This window comes from Elephantulus edwardii, unplaced genomic scaffold (genome assembly GCF_000299155.1).
Source record: "Elephantulus edwardii isolate Elephantulus edwardi_28Jun2011 unplaced genomic scaffold, EleEdw1.0 scaffold00158, whole genome shotgun sequence".
Taxonomy (NCBI): Eukaryota; Metazoa; Chordata; class Mammalia; order Macroscelidea; family Macroscelididae; genus Elephantulus; species Elephantulus edwardii.
The window spans coordinates 4,485,968-4,510,829 of NW_006399908.1; the positions used below are offsets into that span (position 1 = coordinate 4,485,968).

The 24,862-nt window shown below is 39.4% G+C and overlaps 1 pseudogene; it reads left to right on the plus strand.

Moving 5' to 3' along the window:
* The first annotated feature begins 23,660 nt into the window (after positions 1-23,660).
* On the plus strand, positions 23,661-24,619 carry LOC102849664 (annotated as a pseudogene).
* Positions 24,620-24,862: the final 243 nt, after the last annotated feature.

A 24,862-nucleotide genomic window follows, 5' to 3' on the forward strand; every position in this document is an offset into this window, starting at 1 on the left:
ACAGGAGGAGATTGCCCCTCCTTCCCCGGCAGAGCATCTGGTGGATTCGAACCGTGCACCTCTGGGATTGTAGTTGCAGCTTCTTGCCACTAGGCCACCAGAGCTCCCCATAAAAATTATTTTTTTAAGAAAAGACACCACGCTTGGTAAAGTAGACAATCACTGGCGGGGGGAGGGGGGCGGGGGGAACCACTCTGTGAGATGGACTGAGCCACACAGTGGCTGCAACTATGGGTTCAAACAACAGTTATGAAAATCATGCAGGTCTAGACTGTGTCATATTTCATTGTACATAAGCAAGAATTACTTGACAGCACCTAAAAACAACATATGCATGTGGGATCTCAACGGTGAACAAAGAAATTGAGATAAGAACTGATGCCTTTAAATTATTATTGTGCCGACAAAAATACCATGAAATTCCAGAACAACAAACAAATCCATCTTGGAAGAGTTACAGAGAGAATATTCCTTTGAAGTGAGCATGATAAGACTTCGTCTCAAATGCTTTAGACCGTGGTCAGGAAGGACAAGTCCCTAGGAAGTAAAATATCGTATTTGGTAAAGTCAGGGATAAAGAAAGAACACTATTACCGAGACGGCTGGACAGCATGGCCGCAGCCAAGGACTGAAATAGCAACAATTGGGAGAACAGCCAAGAATTGGGCAATGTTTTGTCTTCTGTTGTCTACAAGATTGTTGTGATTTGTCACTGACTTGATTAACCAGACTTTAATGTTCTTTTGAAGATTCACATTTTCTACTTCAACTAAAGTCCCTGAGAAGAACTATAGCAAAGATGCTGTTTCATCAAGTGCTTTTAAAAGGGAAAAATATTTTATTAATATTGCCCAAAATAGTTGGTCCTTGAATCCAATAGGACCAACGGGCTTTATAAAATTCATTCTCAAAGTGCTTTCACTTAGACTGAATTTTCAAGACCTAACAGAGATGATAAAAACAGAAAGAATGGTAAGTTAAGTCTAACTCAATGTAAAAACAAGAAAAAAGATTAAAAAAGCAAAAAGAATAATCTACTTTTAAGAAATGGTGGAGGAAATATAATAATATTCAAAACAAGAATAGTAGCAGGTCGGGGGGAAGGACATTATAAAAGAAATGCCTTAATTAGAGCATGAATAAATTGTCAACTACCATAAACTAAGATTGAAGAGCAAAGATGCCAGTCTGGAGACGAAGGTGCAGTTGATACAGGCCATGGCATCAGAGAGCTGGGCAATGACTAGGGATGATAGAAGGAGAACTGATGCCTTTAAGCTTTGGTGATGGAGAAGAAGACTGCTAAGAGAACAAACAGGTTTGTGCTCAAGAAAGTGAAACCAAGCTGCTCCTTGGAGGCAAGGATTCTGAAGCTTCCTCTGACATACTTTATACAGGTTGTAAGGCAGGGCCAGTCCTTGGAGAGGGACCTCATGCTTGGAAGGATAGAGAGACAGTGGAAGAGAGGAAGACCCTCGATGAGATGGATTGATTCAATGACTGGGGTAATGAAAGTAAGTGTGTCAGAGATAATAAGATTGGCACAGGATAGAGGAGGGTTTAGGGCTTTTGAGGTTTTAGGTCACTATGAGTCACAGGCGACTCAATGCCACATGACAGCAACAACAACAAACTAAAGATTTATTTATTCAACTATTTATAGAAAGTTGAATCTCAGTTCAAGCTGGACACTAGGATGACCTCTTACATCTTGAGGAGGGACACATATGGAACACTCAGGGCTCTTATGGCTTTCTTTTCATCCTAAGTGGGTGTCAGCAGAGGGGACTTGTCAGATGAATTGGGGGTCTCTAGCCCAGAGTCCACCAGCCTTTGGGTGTGCCGGGAATTTAAAAATACTGTAGGGTCCTCAGGACACTGATTTGTCAAATGGGATAATGGTTATCCATGGTTGACAGTGTTTGGTGGAGCTCCCTGATTAAAAAAGCTTGGAAGCAGGAATAGCATCCCCCTCTGAAATAGCTTGCCTCTGGAAACTCTATGAACCTGGAGAAATGATGAAAGTAATACAAGTAGGGTCACTATGAGTCGCCTACAATTCGACAGTACTTAACAACAGCAACAATTATAGAAAATAAATGTAATGCCCACCTATGTTCAAGGCACTATGTTAAAACATCAAAGATTATCAAATAAATAAAAACTGATCCATTTATAGACCAGACTAATGAGAAATAAAATGCATAGTTAAGATAAAAGAAAATTAGAAAGCAACAAAAATATAAACCAAACATCAGTGAGTCACAGTATCTTATGTGATTCAGCTTCACTTTGAAAAATCTGATGAGCAAAATTCAAGTTTCAGTACTTTGGGTGTGGCAAGAGAAGTGAAGCAAGTTGTCTTTGATCATGTTCTTTTAGAATCACTTTATGTATTGTTGTTATTTGGTGTCAAGTTGGAACTAGCTCATAACTCACCCTCCAATGGGTTTCAGAGACAGTAAATCTCACAGGATGAGAATGTCCATCCTTTTCCCATGGAGCAGCTGATAGATTTGAGCTGCATGCCTTTGGGATTACAGTGTTCCTCTTCAGCACTGAGCCCCCAGGGTTCCCTAACTATTGTAGATGTTGTTGTGTGCCATTGAGTTGGAACAGACCTGTAGCAGACCTCCAGCGAGTTTTCAGAGGCAGTAATCACATGGGAGGAGATTGTCCATCATTCTCTTTGGGAACAACTGGTAGATAGGAACCACTTGCCTTTGGGATTGCAGCACATTCTTACCAGTAGGCTACCAAAGTTCCTGACCTTCAACTGCTGCTTGTAATGGGATCCGGAATTATTAGCTAAGTGAAGTAGGAAAGAATAGACCTAAGAAGGTAAAATGAAATACACTTTTTTAATACAAGTAGATCAATGGTGATTGATTTTAAATAACACAAAGCATGGGAATGAATGTATGAAATACAATATGGGTGAAGGAATGTGTAAAACACAATGTGTATATGAATTTTGTTTGCACCCAAATTTAAAGTAAAAGATTATAGAGACTTTTCTAAGTAGAAATCATAAAAAGGAGAAGTTAGCAAAGATTCTTGATTTCTGGAAGCTATTTCCATGCGAGCTTCAAAGATGAAGAAAGGGACACAGAAGAAAAGGTTAGTTGAGCTCTGGGAAAAGTAAGTACTGAGGTGCATTTTACAAGTGTCTGTAGCTTATTGGGACCCAGGCATACCCCTTGGATTTTCTAACTTTCACTGAAGAAAACACTTCAGACAGCTGAACTAAGGGACTGTGAGTTTTATTCCAGTATTACTCATTTATGAGTTTACTCATTTAATATTTAGACTTAACTTGTTGGTTTACTTAAATGAAGAATGTTGTTTCAGTTAGTGACTGTTGAGATAGAGCGGTTTAGCAAGCTATCCCCCAAAATCGCTTGTTGTTATGAGCCATCAAGTCACCTGTGACTCACAGTGACCTAGGTACAACAGTCCTAAAGCCTCCTCTATTCTGAGCCAACCTTATTGTCTCTGACACACCTACTCCCATTACTGGAGTCATCCTTTGGAGGGTCTTCCTCTCTTACACTATCCCCCCAACCTACCAAGCATGACTCCCTCTCCAAGGACTGGTCCCTTTTTGCAACATGTCCAAAGAATATCAGACGGAAGTTTAGAATCCTTGCCTCCAAGGAGCAGCCTGGTTTCACCCTTTCTAAGTTGAACCTGTTTGTTCTCCCAGAAGTCTATGATAATTCAATATTCTCCAGCACCATAGCTCTACGGCATCAATTCTCCTTCTATCATTCCTAGTACTGTCCAGCTTTCTTTTTTTTTTTTCTTTCAAATTTTTTTATTATTAAATTTTATTACTTGTAATGAACATTTACAGAGATTTGGGGTTTTCATTCATTCATTGTTGCACTGTTTTCTCCACCCTCCTCCCCAGTTCGTTCTTCTTTCCTCCCCCGCAATGTCTGTTTTAAGTGTCCAATTGCCACAGTGCTTGTCAAAGCCAGTTCTGATTAATCTCCTCTGTCAGTGTGTCCCTTGCCATTCCCTATCACTCCTCCCTGAGAGAGACTTCACCTGATTCATAAGGAAAAGGGGATGGCGTATTCTCTTAGCTACTTCCTGCTGAAAAGAGACGCTGTGGGTTTCAGGGTGAATATCTTCTCTCACTACTCTAAAGGGCCCCTTTGGCAGTAGGAGACACAGACTATTATGGAGATTGATTTTGGAATTTAGATGCACTGTCATCAATTGTGCTTAGCCGTACATGTTCATATCCTTGAAGATGTATCATGGAAATGTTGCAGCCTAGAAGACAGAAAGTTAACTAACAAGTTAAAAGTACAGGAGTCAAAAATTAAAAAGCAATAATATTCCGAGTAGAGGTTCTAATAGTGGCACAAATCAAGTTACAGAGGTAAGGAGGTTCCATTGCCATCCTTACTCAGGCACATCTTATCTACAGACTGACATTGTTACTCTGATTCAGTACACTGGAGATGTTTCGGACAGCTGACTTTCCCAATGCAATTTGCCTTTTAATTTCCTGGCTGCTGGTACCAATAGTGTTGATTGTGAAGCCAAGCAAGCTAAAGCTGTTAACAATCTCAGTCTCATCTTCTATGATGCTACCAATAAGCTCAATGGTGAGAATCTTTGTTTTCTTTTTTTTTAAATTAATTTAAATGAAAGTTTACAGAGACCTAGTGTTTCCAGTCATTCGTTGTTGCACTTTGTTTTCTTGATGTTGAGTATCAATCTATTTTGGCTTTCCTATTTCTAATCAGTCTGTAGATGGGATTGGCTATTTTGTTGGGCTTCCTGCTTCACGTATATATTTACAATCAGCTAGTAGATAAAAAAGGAGCTCTGGTAGTGGTGTCTACAGAGTACTGTGTCCCTAACCAAAGGATTTCAGATCTCTGCTCATTCGAATCCACCAACAACTCCACAGGGGAAAGATGGCCTGTCTCTACCACTTTAAGATGTTCAGCTTCAGAAAGTCAATGGAAGGAGGGTCATTATCATTGTCAGTGAGCTAAGTGGTCAGTCATTTGAAGACAGCCTCAGTCAGAAGGAATCTCTTCTCTTCTCCACAGTTTTCTCCTTCTGTTAGGTTAGTCCACACTTGTTCTTATGATGGTGCAATAACCATAAATACTTGACGTGTATAAGAGCTCCTGAGACCTAATCTCTGATTGGACACACTCTCAATTCTCCCATATTCTATTGGTTAAAAAAACTAAGACCTGTTCACTTGTTGCCATCAGCCAGCCCAAATTCTACCAGATGGGGAGAGTTGAAAAGCCATGTTGAGAAGACCTGAACTGAGGGTAGGGGAGGTGGATAATTTCCCCTCAATATTCCAGCATGCATATCATAAGATTTGGCTCCCTTACCTCTCACCAGGTCACAAGTTTTAAGAAAAAATCCGGAAAAAAGAGAATAGATAGCCGGACTCTGTTTTTTTGTTCGCTTGTTTCTGAATGGTCTAATAGGCTACGGTTTTTCCTAGAGTCTGTCAAGATTTCAATTGACTGAACTCGGGCTCCCTGAATTTAGAAGAGAATTAATGACACTCATATTAAATTTTAGAAACTGTTTCCAATATTAAAAATGGAGAACAACATGAAACATAGTGTAAGTAATAAAAGCAGGCTTTACATTGTTGACCTGATTCCATCTCATTTTAAGCTACATAACAGAGCAGAAGTTCCCTGAAGTCTTCCAAATCTGTATAATCATTATTGATGCAGATAGAGTTATCTTTCTCTTGTGGAGTGCGGCTCATGGTTTCAAACTGCCAACCTACAGTTTAGAAACTAAGTTCTTTAACCACTGCACCACCATGACTTCCGTGAAGCACAAAGAACATCAATTTAAGATAGAATCAAGGTCACGTTCATAGAAAAACACATTTGGAAGCTGGAGGCAGAATTTGGAGGCACAAGCCTAAAAAATAAGAGGAAAATCTAAAAGCAAGAATCAGACACTATCCATCAGGCACAAGCAAATTAAAATAGATGAAGCTTGAAACTGAGCCTATGCTTCATCCTACAACTGAGGATGGTGCTCCAAGCATGCACGTACCTCCAGCAAGATCATTACCAGAGGCAAGTGCCTCCTCTCTGTTCTTCAGTACTGTTGACTCCCTTTCTCCACTGAGATCCTGAAGGGTCAGAAGCCCAGGATATTTAAAGGTTGTGTGTTCATATACACATTTCATTGTGGAATGTGTCAATGTTGTTCATTACCAGGACAAGCAACATATTTCACCTTCATTTAATAAAAAACGATGGGCTGTAGAAAGATTATCCAAGTTTCTCTTTGGCTTTTAGTAACAATCAGAAAAGAAACGAAGTTCTAATTTTGGATTAGGAGAATTAGAAACAGAATGGAATATTGCCTTAATCTCAAAAGAATTGAAAAGGCTAAGAAATGGATTCGGTTAGACAATACAATGAACACCCCTTATATCAGCAGTCAGGAAATCAGGAGATGTATTGCAGTGGGAAAGTCTATAGTTAACTAGGACTTCTCCAAATCCTCGAGAAGTAATGATGTCATTTTAAGAACTAAGGTACATCTGACTCAGGCCATGGCCTTTCCAATCACTTGCTATCCATTTGAGAGCTGGACAATAAATAAGGATGACAGAAAAAGAATTGATGTCTTTGAGCTGTGGTGTTGGAGAAGAGCACTGGACATCCAATGGATTGCCAAAAGAACAAACAAAAATGTCTTGGGGAGGGTGCTCGTAGGAGACAAAGATGATGAGGCTTCTCCTCACATACTTGATGCATGTTGCTAAGAGAGGCTATTCCTTTGAGAGAGACTTGATGTTCAGAAAAGTAGAAGGTTGATTGACAAAGTGTCTGCTGCAATGAGCTCTAATATGTCAGAAAATGTGAAGATAGCACAGAATAGTATAGGGTTCAGATCTGTTGTTCATAGGGTCACTATGTGCGGTGTTCAACTCAACGGCACCTGACAACAAAAACAGACAGCACAACACATAGTGGTTAATAAAATTAATCTAGACCCTGAGATTATTTTGTATAGATGATGATAGCAATTTATTTTGTGATTTGACAGAGAATAAAATACTAGAAAATGGGAGGGAGAAAAATGTATAACAAAGAATGAATTAAAAAAAGAAAATGGATAAAAACTTTACTATTGAGGAATTTGGTCGGATATCAAGTAGGCCCTGTTAGCCATGAGACTGATGATTATACATTTGCTGAGAGTCTTTGGTAAGAATAGAGACATAAGTTCAATATTTATTTTATGGCCTTGATATTATATTTTTGTCTTTTGTAGATAATATAGAGTACAAAATACTAGCCTTTCTGTAGAGCTTCATTGCTTACGAATTATTTTACCAATATTTTTGCACACATTATTCCACCTTTTCTATAACACCTCGAGGGAGTCTTGGTAGTAGAGTGGTAAAGTGCTTGCACGATGCCCAAAATATTGGTGGTTCAAATCTGCCAAGCGGCTCTGTGAGAGGAGGATGAGGCAGCCTGCCTCTGTAAAGACTTGCAGCTTCAGAAAGCCTATGGCCATGTACTCTGTCTTAAGAGTGGGAAACAAGTCTATGAAGGTTGGTTTTGGGGTTTACAATAGATTGAGAGGGAGAAAAAATAGGACTTTTCAACATTTTTTCAATCTTTATTTCAACATAATGAAGCTTGCACATCGGCATTGTAAGAAACGTGCCTGAAGAAATGAAGATAGCACTAGATTTGGTGCTTTTTAAATTTAAAATATTGTCTTCCTTTTCAACTCACCTGCAATTTGTTACTTAAAATCAGTGTAAGAAGCTTTTGCTTCTTTTTCTTCCTTCTTCTCCTCCTTTAATTTGAAGCTAATTGGAAAATTTTGTGACATCCTATTATGAAAGTGGGCTACTTATGATCATGATAGACGGAGAAGGGGTTGAGATTGTTAACAGTCTCAGCTTGTTTGGTTACACGATCAACACTCCTGACACCAGTATTCAGGAAATCCAAAGATGAATTATATTAGGTAAATCTGCTGTCAAGGACCTCTCCAGAGTGCTGAAGAGCAATTATGTCAGTCTAGAGAGTGATCCATGGTGTGCTTGATCCAAACCGTGGTCTTCTCAGGTATTTGTTATGCATCAGAGAGTTGGACAGTGACTAAGGATGGTAGGAGGAGAATCAATGCCTTTGAATTTGGTGCTGGAGAAGAATGTTTAGCATTTCATAGACTGCCAAGAGAAAAATAGGTCTGTCTTGGAGAGGATGAAACCAAGTTTTCCTTCGGAAGCTCCATCTCACGTACTTTGAGCATGTTGCCAGGAGGGACTAGGACATCATGCTTGGAAGGGTGGAGGCTCCGCACAGAAGAGGAAGACCCTGTAGGAGATGGATTGGCACAGTAGCTGGGGTATTAGGAGTAGGTGCGTTGGAAACAGACTGTTGCAATGGATAACTATGAACAGCAATTAACTCAATGGCTCACAACTATAACAATATTATGATGGTGTCATCTTCTTATACCAATTGTTTCTTGGATGTCTGTCAAACAAACCCTGGACATGGAGTTCAAGGGGGCATTCTTAGCCTCTTGTCTTTCCACTCCTTGCTAACATATCTACCGGTCATCTCTGGGGCATTAGAGTCTTGTTCTTCTGAACAACTGTGTCTATGTTAGTTAATGGCAAATGTGAGTAATGGGACTTCCTTAGTCTGTACATTGATATCCTCTGTTAGAATTGATAAAGAATCCTCAACCAGAAGTAGAAATTGTGTTTTCTGCGTGCTTGTCTTGGAAGGGATGAAAATGCCAGAGATGCCATTTTAACATACTGGCCGTTTTCTTCCAGACAGCTGCTACTGCTCTCCCAAGAGGAGCATTCATCAGCTGGGAGCCAGGGAAACACGTTTTCTTTTGCCCAGGAAAATTTTTGGAGTGAGAGTCAGCAAAGTGGAAGTCTGTGATTATGAGAGAAATCATTGCTGGCTTATCTTCACCAACAAAATGATAACATCAATTTGTGTTTATACTTTTGTTTTCATACTTTCCCCCCCATTTTGGAAAAGTATATTCTATATATTCAAACTCTAGTTTATTGAATGGGATTATTGTCACTAGTTTTAAGATCAGAAAGACCTGGAGATGCACCTTGGCTATACCATTTACTGGATGAACAATCTTGTAACAAATCAGAAAGATTTTTCTAAAGTTGGTTTCTTGTTTGTTTTACATTTTTGGCTATAAAATTGATACAGTCAATTATTAGCAACCTTGTTATGTAAAGATATTCTCTCTCTCTCTCTCTCTCTCTCTCTCTCTCTCTCTCTCCCTCCCTCGCTCTCTCCCTCTCCCTCTCCCTCTCCCTCCCTGTGTGTGGTATCTGTGTGTCCATCAAGTGAATTGGGGATTGGAAAAAAGTTAACGGCTGTTTCAATAAAAGTCTAATACTCAGTTACCCTTTCCTTAATTTCATTGTGTAAGAGTCATGATAAAGGCAGAGTAAAATGACTATAGCCTTGTGCTACCTGCAAAGATATTCAGTAACTTCTATATCTTCAGGATATCACACAAAATTACTAAATCATCTCACCTTCATCTCCATATTCTTATAAGAATTCAAAATCTCAGAGGGGGGGAAAAACCACACCTTTCCTCAGTCTTCAACACCTTCATCCGTTTTTGAGAAATAGGTTATATGTTAGGTTCAGGTCCTATTTAACAAATAATCATCATTACATTTCTTTTCAAGTATTCTTGGTTTCCTCCAAACTTGACATACTTCCTATAAAGCCCAAAAACACATCTCTGAGAAATTAACACCACAGATTCCTGCTAAAGGTGATGCCCACTGAAAACAATGTAGAAGCAATGCTGAGCATAATTGCTCAGAGAAGTCCTAACAGGTAGGTTGCTGGAGAGGGCGGGATGAAGTGGATTCCTCTCTTGTATCTAATGGGAAGACAGTGAAGCCACGTCCTCTGTCAGAACACCACCAATCCACCAGTACTAAAAATGAATTATTTGTCTACACTAGAAAATGATGAACCTAGCTTTACAGATCTTCCATGGTTATAGAAGAGGGGCAAGACTATAGGCCCTCAGAGGGGGCCATTGTGGCTGAAGAAATAGTGGTCTCTCTTTTACCATTTTATAAACTGAAGAATAATCAACAATCTGCGTTATTCAGATAAAACAACCCTGCTTGCTGAAAACCTGAAGTGCTTGCTGCAAAGGGTCAAAGACTGCAGCCTTCAGTATGAATTGAAGCTCACATCAAGAAAATAAAGATTCTCACCGTTGGGATTATTGGCAGTATCATGACACACGGTGAAGTGATTGAAATTGTTAACTTTCATTTGCTTGGCTTCACAATCAACACTCTTGGTTCCAGCAGCCAGGAAATTAAAAGATGAATTGTATTAGGAAAGTCTGTTGTCAGAGACTTCGCCAAAGTACTGAAGAGCAATGATGTCAGTCTGCAGACTAAGGTGTGTCCGATTCAGGCAGTAGTCTTTGCAAATACTTGCTGTGCATCAGAAAGCTGGACAATGACTAGGGATGATAGAAGGAGAAATGATGTATTGAGCTGTGGTGCTGGAGAAGAGTGTTGAATATCCCGTGGACTGCTAGGAGAACAAACGAGTTCATCCTAGAGAGAGTGAGACCAGGTTGCTCCTGGAAGGCAAGGATTCGGAAGTTTTGTGTGATATAATTTGGACATGTTGAAAGGAGGAAAAAGTCCTCAGAGAGGGACATCAGGCTTGTGACGGCGGAAGGACCACTCAAGAGAGGAAGACCCTCAGTGAAATGGATTGATTTAATGACTGAGGTAGTGGGAGTGGGGGTGTCAGAGATAATAAGATTGGCACAAGATAGAGCAGGGTTTGGGGCTGTTGTACACAGGGTCACTATGAGTCACAGGTGACTTGATGGCACATAACAAAAATGTGAACTTGTCTTTTGTGCTCTTTGGCATAAATGGGGAGAAATTCAAAAGAAAAATTTCAGTCCATTTCCTGCACTGGGAAACATGCATCGTGGTGGCTCAATGTTTTCTTGCTCTTCAATACCTCAGCATATTATTTCTAGAAAAGCATATGCAAAGATTGCTTCTATTTACGAGTGGTTGATGGGTTTCTGTTGCTTCATAAACTATTTTTCTCTCCCTGATTGATAGCAGTGGAATAATTTCAGAGTGAATATGATATGAGGCTAAGAGATCAACATTATTTCCTTAGTGAATTGATTGCTTTCCTCTGAATTTACAGTTCCTACTAGGGCTGCAAATTAATATGGTTGATGCAGTTAATTATTCTGATTGTGTTTTACATTCAAATGCAGACAGCTTAGACATTACATATTGCAAGTTTGTAGCTCACAATCAAATGGTAGGTCTTGGGAACAAGACATATTTGTATCATGTCTGAATAAAAAAACTGTTTTGACACTGAGTTGAATCACAGCTTTAAATACTGTATTCTGCTATATGAAATATAGGACTGGCAGGCTCTATTCTTCACTGTGTCAATATGTATGAAATTCCAACATCTGACTGTAGTCTAGCATATAAAGTATATGAACACACACACTGATAGCATGAGATTATTAGTCGATTATGTATGTGTATTAAGCTCTGGTGGCCTACTGCTTAAGAAGCTGTGCTGCAATCCTGAGGGCATGCAGTTCGAATCCACCAGCTTCTGTGTGGGAGAAAGATGGGCAATCTCCTCCCATGTGATTAACTACCCCTGAGAACCTGCCAGAGGGTCAGCTATGGGCCCGTTCCTGCTTGATGGTGTATGATAACAACAACAACATGTACCATAAAAGTGATCTGAAAATATTCTTGGTTGTAGCATGCTGTTGATTTGGATGGGCTAAAAGCTGACCATTCAGTGGATTTCAGAGACTCTAAAATCACAAGGGAGGAGACAGCTCGTCTTTCTCCTGTGGAGCAGCTGAGATATAACCCACTAGCCTTTGAGTTAACCTCAAACTCCTTGGCCACTAGGCCACTAAAGCTCACAAAATACTCAGGTATTATGTTAAAATTGAATTGTAAAAAGAAATTTTGTTTTATCAGATGTATAACTTTCCTATTTTTGAAGACAAAGTGTAAGGAAAAGAAATAAACATTGTCATTTTTGAGATAGAGTATTGTTGCTATGTTTGCAAATTATAACAAATTCAATACCTTTCAATACCAAATAAGGTCTTTACATAAAGAGTTTCAAGATCACTTAGATTTCTGCATGGTAAGTGGAGGCCTTATGCCCCAAATGACATGCAATAGATTGTTCCCCATTAATAAAGTGAGACTCTGACCCAATTCATAACTCTTACCTCTTTGTCGTATTTTGAAATAATTTTAAATGCAAATGCCTGTGAAATAGAACATCAATTAATATATTTGGGGTTTTGTTGTTATTACAAGTGTAGTCAATATTGTGTTAAAATAAACAAAGACAAGCAATTTTTTTAGTTATTGTATTTTTTTCATGGAATCATGAGAGGAGCAAATCTTTACACATTAGCTTACTAACGAATGAATGGAGGTCTGAATGCACCCGCAGGCATCTCAAATGAATGACCTGCTAATTTATTTCTTTTTTTAAGATTTTGTTTTATTAATTTGTGTGTGTGTGTACTGTCAAATCAGATCTGACTGGTACAGGAGGAGATTTCCCCTCCTTCTCCAGCAGAGCATCTGGTGGATTCGAACCACATACTTCTGTGATTGCAGTGTAGCTTCTTGCCACTAGTCCACCAGAGCGCCCTAATTTATTTCTTAAAAAAGGGGGGTAAATCAGTCATTAAAAACCTGATGGAATTTAATAAACTTTGGAACTCTCTGAGTCAGAATTGACATGAGGGTAATTATTTTTGCTTTGTTTTGTGTTTTTATTCTCATTTACAATTGGTAAGGAGTTAAGCTTCCATCCCAAAAGACATGCTGTTCCAATGCACCAGCTGTTCGGCTGGAGAAAGATGGGCATTCTTCTCCAGTACGATTGTCTCTGAAAACCTACTGGTGGGTCAGCTATGAGTTGGTTCAGACTCAACCATACATAACAACAACGATAGCACAAGAAAAGAAGATATCATTACAGAGAGAGCTCTGGTGGCCTCATGGGCAAGGAATTATACTGCCAACACAAAGTTACGCTGTTCGAATTCACCAGCCACCAGGTTCCCTGTGGGAGAAAAAAGGGCAGGCAGTCTCTTCTGTATGATTTATAGCTTCAGAAAACAAACTGGAGGGTCACCTATGTTGATTCTGACTCTACAGAAGAAAACAGACATACAATTATCATTTAAAAAATTAAACTTCTGTATACCCGGGGTTATGGGTAAAGCTGTGAACAAATGTTGGATCAAACAAATGTCTTCTTTTAAATATTGAGCACCAAGATTGTGCGAAAGAAAATTTCACATCCTTGCTTACTGTTTCACAGCAGGAGCTTTTGTGTTCTCAGCTGTGATGGCAAGGGATATTCAATTCAGGTCCAAGGGCTGTCCTTTCAAATGTCTGCAATCTGAATGCTATCCTGGGGCATCTTGAATATATTGCTGGGGTATTGAAAGCATAATTTATTCTGGGTGTTGTTTTGTTTTTTGTAAGGGTGTGAAAAAATGCCCTTTAACTCTTAAGATAATGGACACCAGCTGGGTAAATGTTACTGTAATAGAAATGCATGGGCATGCGGATATATTTAGATAAACCTGACTCTCTGGGACCTTGATTAGTACAGTAGCTGCAGGCTGGTATTTATCATTTTCGTATGACATTGTTAAGAAAAAAAATAGAAGCTGTATGCTACTGTTACATTTTAACGTAAATTGTTGATTAGCTTCTTTACATATGATCAGTTTTGTCTAATTCTCCAACGCTGAAAGCTAGCTGTAATCCTTAGGGTAGGCTTCCCAACACCAGGATACACATTTGAGGAGGTAACAAAAACTACTTGTCTCCTAAAGTGTAGTCAAGTATATATGACCTGCAATGTGTTCACTCATCAACTGATAGATTAGTTTGTATTTCCACTTTCAGGATATTCTATTTCTCAGGATTGCATAAGAACATAGGTGACAAAAAGCAATACATTTTTAGTGCAAAGTTATCATCTACTTATAAACTGTTTCATGTCAGTTACGTATGGTTGTGTGTTTACCTCAATAAGCTGTGTTATGCTGATGACACAACTTTACTGAAAGTGAGGATATGAAATGGTTACTGCAGAAGATCAAGGACTAGAGCCTTCTGTATGGATTACATGTCAATGTCAAGAAGACAAAGATCCTTACCACAGGCCCAGCAGTCAACGTTATGATAGCTCGAGAAAAGATTGAAGCTGTGAATGGTTTCCTCTTCCTTGGATCAACAATCAACATCCTTGGTACCAGCAGTCAGGAAATGAGACATTGGGCAAGTCCACTGCCAAAGACCTCTGAAATACTGAAGAGCAATGATGTCATTTTGATGACTGAGGTGTGCCTGATTCAGATCATTGTCTTTTCAATCACGTGCTTTGCATTATAGAGCTGGAAAATGAATAAGGATTTAAAAAAGAAGAATTGATGCCTTTGAGTTGTGATGTTAGAAAAGAGTACTGAATATCCTTCTGACTGCCAAAACAACAAAGAACTATGTCCTAGAAAGGGTGTAGCCAGAGTGCTCTTTGGAGGCAAGGATGACAAAGGGACATCATTCAAGGAAAGTTTGAGGGTCAGGGAAAAAGAAGAAGATCTCCAAGGAGATGTATTGGCACTGTGACTTCAGCAACAGGCTTTTGTGTGTGTTAGGGATAATGAAGATAGAACAGGATAGGGCAGATTCCAGGTTGGCTCTTCACAAGGTTACTATGAGTTGTACTCAAGAGCATCTAACAACAACCACCACCACCTTTAACTAGAACAACTACAATGTATTTCTTGTAACAAAATGGCATAATCTGAATCCAATTTATGTTATTTCTTTTCTAAAATATCTTTTCTAAGAACAAGCTATTTCCTTAAAGTAGTAGGAAGTTGCTATTATTCCTACTTCTGATTTTTAGCTGCTTACTGCCTTTGCACTGCATTCTTTTCCAGGAGAAGCTTCAGTTTGCAAGTTGGATGACATCAGTGCTCCCTGTTAGTAGGTGCAGAGCTAGACGTTGCCAGAGGCTGCCTTGTCACCCTGGAAAGGCTGAATCTCTGCAGTAGTGGGTCTTTGATCCCTGAATTTCACCTTTTATTATTTCTGGTTAGTAGAGTCAGGGAAACACAAGAGGAGGACATGCATGTCTTCCCTGAAGTTTGCAACTCTGAAAGCTCTCTGACTTCAGACACAATAAGTGTCTTGTTGGGAACTCTGGCTTTTGGCAATGAATACCAGGAGAAGAAAAGCTATCCCACGTGGCTCTTTCTTGTATCTGCATTTCTGTCTTCTGTCTATTGCCCAGAACAGAGCAGGAGCTGTGAGCGAGAGAAGCAACAGGGAGGTCTTCATTTATGATTCGTTATTTTCTTCTTTATTTCATGGGTTAATCATCATAGGATTTTCCAAAGATGGTACAATGTGTCTTCCAAATGTAGTATGTTATATACTTCAGAAAAATATCCACATAATTCTGTAATTCCTTCTTCAAGAAGAGAAAATGTGTATAGTACCAAAGCTTTAACAGTCATTCAAATAGGCACACACCATTTGAGTGGTTGTTGTGTACCTTAGAGTCTGAACCGATCCATACCTGATCATCCAGAGGTTTTCAGAGACAGTTAATTGCATGGGAGGTGAATGCCTATTTTTCTCCCGTGTAGCAGTTGATGGCCTCAAACCATGTGCCTTTGATATTGTAGCACAGCTTCTTGCTACTAGAACTTTGATAAATGTCGACAGTTGTAGAGAGGGTTCAGGCCTTTCGTTCTTACAGTCACTATGAGTTGTGCTTGAATGGAAGACATTCAACAGCAACAACAACAATATGGGCACAGGATCTTACATACATTGTTTTGCTAAATTTATTCCTCACAATGATTTGCAATAGACATAATGATAAAATGGAAGTGGTTGTTGTTATGTGCCATCAGGTCTCCTGGAACTCATAGTGACTTATGTATAACAGCCCTAAACCCTTCTCTATCCTGTGCCAATTTTATTGGTTTAGACACTTATCCCCATTACCCAGGTGACTGAATCAATCCATCACATCGAGAGTCTTCCTGTCCTGCGCTGTCCCTCCATCCTCCCAAGCATGATGTCCCTCACAAAGGACTGGTCTCTCCTTGCAACATGTCCAAAGTATGTCAGACAAAGCTTCAGAATCCTTGACTCCAAGGAGCAGTTTGGCTTCACCCTCTCCAGGACAAACCTGCTCGCTCTCTTAGCAGTCCATGGTATATTCAATACTCTTCTCCAGCACCACAACTCAAAGGCATCAATTCTCCTATCATCCCTCGTCATTCATTGTCCAGCTCTCTGATGTATAGTTAGTGATTGGAAAGATCATGGCCTGTATCAGGTACACTTTAGCCTCCAGAGTGACATCATTGCTCCTCAGTACTCTGGAGAAGTCTTTGACGGAATTTGCCAAGGTAATGTCTTTTTATTTCCTGGCTGATGGTGCCAAGAGTGTTGTTTGTGAAACCAAGCAAACTAAAGCTGTTTATGATCTCAATCTCTTCACCATCCATCCTGATGCTGCCAATTGGCCCAGGGGTGAGAATCTTTGTCTTCTTGATACTGAGCTTCAATTCTTATTGAAGGCTGAGTCCTTGACCTTTTGCAGCAAATGCTTCTGGTCCTCCTCAGTTTCAGCCTTTTTTCCAAAAAGCCACTAGTTAAGATTCTTTAGAACTTCTGATTCTATATTTCACCTTTCATCTTTTCCCCCAAGCTTATTTTTATTTTATATTTATTTGCATACAAAATTTGTATACACTATGTTTCATTCATGTACATGGTGTGCCACATTCCTGCACTGTATTTCAAATGATCACTTATGTATGTTGTGTTTTATAAACTAAATCATCATTTGTCTCTGGCTATTATTGTTTTTGTTGTTGTTGTTGTCATGTGCCGTCAAGTCACCTGTAACTCATAGTGACCCTTTGTACAACAGCCTTGAAATCTGCTCTATCCTGTGCCAACTTTACTGTCTCTGACACACCTACCCCTAACAATCCATCTCATCAAGGGTCTTCCTCTCTTTCTCGATCCTTCCACCATCCCAAGCATGATGTCTCTCTCCAAAGACTGGTCCCTCCTTATAACATGCCCAAAGTATGTCAGACAAAGCCTCAGAAAGCCTACTGGGAGCAGGCTGGTTTTATTTTCTCTAGATAAACCTGTTTGTTCTCCTGGCAGTCCATGGTATCTTCAAAACTCTTCTCCAACACTACAGCTCAAAGGTATCAGTTCTCTTTCTATCATGCCTAGTCATTTTCCAACTCTGACACATTGTAAGCAATTGCAAAGACTATGGCCTAGATCAGGCACACCTTAGTCTCCAGACTGACATTATTGTTCTTCAGTACTCTGGAGAGGTCCCTGACAGCCAGCTTTCCCAATGCAATTTATCTCTTGATTTCCTGGCAGCTGGTTCCAAGAGTGTTACCGTTCCTAATTCCTTTACCTTTCCTCCTCCCTCTCCCCATCCTCTACACCTCTGTCACCCCTTCTCATTTTGTTCTTTTATCCACATTTTACTAGTTATCCTTCTGTTTTTATAATAATTGTCTTATGGTTTATTTGTCCTTCTGAGACTGAATTAGCTCACTCAGCCTAATACTCTCTTGATTCTCCATGGTATTCCTTTTTGTGAATGCATCCCAATTTCTCAATTCATTCTTTTGTTGATGGACATTTGGGCTGTCTCCATTTTCTTGTTATTGTGAATAAGGCTGCTTTAGAACATAGGTGTACAAACCTCCATTCATGACTCCGTTCTATTTTCCTCAGGATACATATTTCCAGCAGTGCAATAACTTGGTGATATGGAATATCTATATTCAGCTTTTTAAGGAAATGACAAACTGCCGTCCAGGGTTCTTGTACTATTTTGCAATCCTACCAACAAGTATATGATAATCCCAATCTACATCCTTTCCAACACATATTTTACTGTGTTGTTAAACTTTGCTACTGCTACTGAAGTGAGATGGTATCTCTTTATGGTTTTGATTTGCATCACTCTGATTGCCAGTGAATTTACACATTTCTTCATATGTTTGTTGGTCATCCAAATGTCTTTATTGTGAAAAGTCTATGTCTTTTGCCCATTTTGTGATTTTGTGGATTGCAGTCCTTTCCTTGTGGAGGCTCTGTAGGATTCTGTAAGCTTTCATTATGACACCTTTGTCTGAGATGTAATTGTCAAATATTTTTCCAGTCAGTAAGGTTCCTTTTCACTCCATTGGAATAAGTTTTTGAAGCACACAAGGACTTAACTTTTAGAATATCCCTTTCATTAATTTTGTCCTCTCCTGGTTGTGCATCTTTGGGTATATTTGTGAGCTTGTTTATATCATTTGTTAGTCCTTCTAAGTTTGGTCTCATTTTGTCTTGTAGGATCTTTATGGCTTTGGGCTTTACCCCTACATCTCAGATCTATCTAGAGTTGATTTTTGTCTGTGAGGAGAGATGTGGATGCTGCTTCAGCTTTTTTCAGATAAATGTCTAGTTTTATCAATACCATTTGCTGTCAGCCTTCATTTTTAGGGACAATTCTTGTTGTATGTTCTCAAACAGGTTCCAAGGCAAAGTGAGGTTATATGACGGAGAGTCTCCTGGGCTAAAATCTTTATTGAAGCAGATAGCAAGGGGGTGTTGCCCCATAGTAGTTGGTGGTTTTAAGCACTTGAGTGTTTGATTAGCAGATCAATGCTCAACCAGTTGCTAGTTTACAGGACTACTTCCTTTGTGAATAGTAAATTGTGTACAATATGAACTTATTATACATTACTACATTTAATTGAATTAAGCATTTTAAATTTTTTGCATGCTGTCCTGCATTTCTATTTAATGAAGGGTGCTTTAACATAGTTCATTTATTACTTCATAGTTCTACATTTTGTTTAATTTAAATTTCTGGGATTTGTATGTTAAAATGTTAACATCTTGTATAGCACAAACTGTGCCAGGTTTTATAGGTCATCTCATTTTTGTCATAGTTAATCTAACTGTTGCTATGCAAAAAAAAAAATCTATAATAAGATTCCATCTGCTTTTATAATTGCTCAGGAAAAATACATTATTGGTATCATGTAGATGAAATGGAATTGGAATAAATTGTCCTGATGAAAATGATTACTTTTGTATCTTGCTTTCTGTTTTCCTATGAATGCATAATTTCATAGACTTTCTAATATGAATAGTGCTTATGAATTTAAATATGAAATCTATATTTCAAGGAGCCTGAGGCACAGTGTGTCAAGTGTTGCTGTGAACTGTCAAGTTAGCAGTTCAAACCCACCCACTGTTCCACAGAAGAAATTGTCTCGATTTCTTGACTTGGGTTCTCCTGCAACTGGTATTTGACAGTGGGACAGAGAAATGCAGTCTCTATCCAAATAAAATTTCTAATAAAGTTGAAAAAAGAGCACTTAAATAGTTATAAAGTTAGCACATGTCAAAACTCTCTAATGACAATTCTGTTGGATTACAAACTGTTCTAAGAGCATTTAAAGAATAAGTTCACTTAGGAAAGAAATATGAAGTCTCCTAAATCTCTCACTGCCAGCTGTCCTGTAATTAGAACCTTTTGGGCCCTATCTTTTTTCTGGACAGAAATCTATACGGTAGTACTACATTTCAGTGGTAAATACTAAGTTAAACAAAGATCCAATCCTCATGGATCAAGTAGACATTGCTTCAATAAGACAATGACAGTAGACACACATCGGGCTCCTGATGATTCTTTCTCCTTTTGAAAAAAAAAATTAACATTTATTTGTTAATCTTCCTTGTTGTTTTTCTCTCCCCATTTTACTCCATGTAGTTTCTGGCCCTGAAAACAGAGGAAAGCAGAGAAAGGGGAGAGGAATTTTTTTACTCGGTTCCTGGCAGCACATTCTGTAGACTGGACAAACCTCTGAAGTTGACTTTTTCTCCGATGGATTGAGAGGTGCCATGATTGTGCTTTCCTGGAAGTTAATTCTACTTAGCTTAATTGTTTGAATTCTGTTTTTCTTCATTGTTTGCTTCCTAGGTTTTAGCTTTTCAGAATCAGTCACCTAGATTCTCTATGTTAAGAGTTCTATAATCTTTCCAGGTCGTTCCCTCGGTGCTGACCCACTGGGCAATTTTAAATGGATCTCTAATTAAATGGTCCTTAAAGGAAATCCTTGTGTCCTCTTCATCTATAGAAGTTCTGAAAGGTTAGCCTGTTGGAACCCGATAAAGAAGCAGCTTTCATTCACTCTACCAGAAGAGAAACTCACTAGCCCCATCTCACCTGTCCAATAAGGATCTTGGAATGGGAACCAGTCACTATTAGAGGTGCGTCCTCTCTAGAGAATGGTTATTTTAACCTCTCTCACCTTTGAATATTTACTTGTTAATCTCTCACTTCTCTTGGTATAAACCCAAAACCAAGTTTAGTGCCATGGAGTTGGACTCAACAACTCTCCACTGGGTTTCCAAGACCGTGAACCTATATGAAACAAAACATCCCACATTCCTCTCAGAGTGGCTTCTAGTGTATTAGAATTGCTAATACATCAGTTAGTATATTGATAAATTATGGACTATGCCACTGGAGATCCTTTATCTAGGGATGCACTATCTATTTATGCTATTGTCTCTAATCAGACTTTTTGTGCTGAGGCACAAGTTTTAGGAATCAGGCAACATAGGAGTAAGTCTGAATGGCCAGAGTCAGCTGAATTATTTTAGAAAAATTTTATTTATTTATGGAAAATTACTGCAGGGCACACACACACAAAATTAGGGCAAGCATTTGGAGAAAGAGGAAGGATGAATGTGAGAGAGTCCACAGAAGAATAGGGCATCCAAAGATCCAGGATGTTGTAGAATATCTCAGAAATTCATTTTCTCATTTTAGGTTCTAAAATGGCTCTAGGCATTTCTCTCGGGTTCTCTTTCTCTCTCTCTGTGTTTGGTAGGTCTCCTCTGAAATTCTCTGCTCCTGGACAACCTTCATCTGCTATCTTTCCCCCCTCTTCATGGCTTCTCGCATTGCGTGTTTAATTTTTTTTTAATATCTCAAAAGAGCATGACTAAAGATACACCGTACACGAATCTTATCTCATTGTTGTTGTTGTTGTTATGTGCCGTCGAGTCGTTATCGACTTATAGGGACCCTATGCACAACAGCCCTAAACCCTGCTCTATCCTGCACCAACTGCACCGCCTCTGACACACCCATCCCGATTACCCCAGTCACCGAATCAATCCATCTCAAAGAGGGTCTTCCCCTCCTGCGCTGTCCCTCCACCCTCCCAAGCATGATGTCCCTCCCCAAGGACCCGTCCCTCCTGGCAACATGTCCAAAGTATGGCAGACGAAGCCCCAGAATCCTTGCCTCCAAGGAGTAGCTTGGTTTAATCCTCTCCAAGATGAATCTGTTTCTTTTCCTGGCAGTCCATGGTGGTAAAAACAATTCCGTTCTTATGGATTATGACCAGAGGCATGTTGTTGTTAGGTGCTTTGGAGTTGAGCAACTCATAGCGGCTTTGTGAACAGTAGATCTGAATCTTGTTCTGTCCCATGCCATCCTTACCATCTCTAATACAGCTGAGCCGTTGCTGCAGTCACCGCGTCAGTCCTTCTTGATGAGGGTTTTCCTCTCTTTCTCTCATCGACCTTGCACCCTTCCAATAATGATATCCTTTTCCAAGAAATAGCCCCTTCTGGCAACACGGTGTGAAAGGTGAAGCTTCACTATCTTTGCCTTCAAGGAGCACTCCAGCTGCACCTTTCCCAAGACATACTCGTTCTTTCTTTTGGCAGTGCATGGGACACTCAGTACTCTTCTTCAAAGGCATCACTTTTTCTTCTGTCATCCTTATTGATTGTTGAGCCCTCAGATGCATAACAACTGATGGAAAAGACCATGGTCTGAATCAGGTGCACTTTAGTTCTCAAATTGACATCATTACTCTTCAGTATTTTGGAGAGGTGCTTGACAGCAAACATACCCCAAACAATGCATCTCCTTATAACCTGACTACTGGTACCAGGGCTGGTGATTGTGGATCTAAGCAAGAGAAAACCATTAACAGTATCAATGCTTTCTCCATTTATCATGCTATTGTGCAGTGCCCCTTTAGGGTAGTTAACAACATTTGTCATCTTGATGATATTAAAATTTAATTTAACGTGTAACATTTTTTATCTTTTTAATATTTTTTTAATCTTTCTTGATTCTAAGTACTCTCAGCACTTTGAGTTGCTTTTAGTGAATATGTAGTATTCAGCTGGGATAATTTAATGTGTTGTGTTGGAATCATTTGTTGATTTTTGTTTCCCCTAGACAATAATTTCTTTGATGGACAGAACTGTATTATACTTATTATTGGATCGCCAACCCCTACCAGCTTGTCTGGCAAAGAATGGACAATCAATAAGTATTTGCCGAGAGAATGATTGAGGCAAAGAAGGAGGCATGCAGAGTGAAAATTCCCCCTGGTTCCTGGTTTTTCAGGAATGTCTTTATTCCTTGTTTCTTCTTTACAGTCTTGGGTTGAGTGTTAGTGGGTAAAGAGAAAACCACTTTTGCTCTGTGACTGTCTTTCTTCTACTTAACTGATTCCTCATGCATCTGAGCCTTACAAACATGTACATGTGGGGGGCAGCCACAAAGTATTTGTAAAAATGTGACAAATAATTAGACTGCATGATTATGTATGCATACAGATATGGCATGAATATGTACATAAATAAAAATATAAGATAGCTATATATAAATATAAGGTATCTGTATACCTCTCCATCTCTTCTCTATATCTATATATGTGTGCGTTTTGTTGTTTACCTTTTGGTCAGAACTGACCAGTAGCTGACACTCAGGCAGGTTTTCAGAGGCAGTTAATCTCATGGGAGGAGATTGCTCATCCTTCACTCAAGGGGTAGCTGGTGGATTCAAACTGTGTGCTTTGGGGATTGCAGTGCAGATTTTTACTACTAGGCCACCAGAGCTCCATATATACATATATAAAAACCATTTACTTTAGATTGAACGATTTTGTAAGATAATAGTGTCATCTTTGCGTGTGGTATAGTAGTTTATAATTTTGTGGGTTTTTAATTTTTTTTTAAATCATATCTTCTATTTTCTTCACCCTGAGCTTGAGTGGTTTAATCTTCTTTTTATGTTGATTAGACTTTCTGGGCGTCTTTTCTTTAGTATGCTTATAAATATTTTTCAAATGATCCTCCCATTTCTTTATTCCTCCTTTCCTAACACTAAATGTGAGAAAAATGTAATAGGAAAGTAGATATTATTACCTTACAGCTTTCCTCCTTTTTTTCTAGCTTCATATTAGAGTTTATCATAGTATAATACTCCAATAGGATTGTCCTTGAAATGAATTTTTTTTAATTGAATCATGGGGTGGGGCACTACCTCTAACGTGGCAGTCAGCTGTTTCCGTGGTCTTCAGGATCCAGGCCCATCGATCACCAGCCTCTGAGACACTGGTCTACATCAAGCATAGACAGCAGCACAACGGCCATGATGAAGAAAAAACTGCAAGGACTCATGGCTGCAACCATCACACCAATGACTGAGAATGGAGAGACAAGCTTATCAGTAATTGGTCAATATGTGGACTATCTTGTGGAGGAACAAGGAGTGAAGAACATTTTTGTGAACTGCACAAGGGCACAGCAGGAGAAGGCCTGCCCTGAGCATCGTAGAACGTTGCCAGATTGCAGAGGAGTGGGTGACAAGGGGAAGAACAAGTTGGATCACAGGGGTGATTTCGTGTAGGAGCAATGAGTTTGAAAGAGTCACAAGAACTGGCCAAACATGCAGCAGACATAGGAGCTGCTGGCATTGTTGTCATTGTGCCTTTCTTTCTCAAGCCTTGGAACAAAGACGCCCTGATTAGCTTCCTAAAGAAAGTGGTGGCAGCTGCTTCTACACTGCCATTTAATTACTACCACGTTCCTGCCTTGACTGGAGTGAAGATTCGAGCTGAGGAATTGTTGGATGGAATTCCAGATAAGACTCCCACCTTCCAAGGGCTGAAATTCAGTGACACAGAATTCTTAGACTTTGGGCAGTGTGTTGATCAGAATTGTCAGAGGCAGTTTGCATTCCTTTTTGGAGCAGATGAGCAACTGATGAGTGTAATGGTGATGGGAGTGACTGGAGCAGTGGACAGTACCCACAACTACCCAGAGAAGAAGACAAACCAGATGTTAGAAGCTTTTGAAAAGGACTATTCTGTTCTGAATTATCAGTTTTGTATCCAGAGATTTATAAGCTTTGTGATCAAATTGGGTTTTGGAGTGTTGCAGACCAAAGCCATCATGACTCTCGTCTCTGGGATTCCAATGGGACCACCCCGACTTCCTCTGCAGAAAGCCTCCAGGGAGTTTACTGACAATGCTGAAGCTAAACTGAAGAGCCCGGAGTTCCTTCCTTTCAATGATTTAAAGGACAGAAATTTGCAAGCTTGTAGCTAGTCCCTCTTGATCAAATGTACACATTGAAAATGCAATCATTCCTTGGCATTTTGGCTGAGATCAAGTGAGTGGGTGTTCTTCTCAATTTAGCACCTATACATCCTCTGTTATAGGACAGTATTCAATGGATTTGGGGGATTAGGAGACGGAAGAGGAGTTTGCTTTGTCCACTCTACAGCACCTGCAGTACCTCCAGGAATGCTGTATGAACAGCAACAAAAATTCATAATGAATCTACTAATC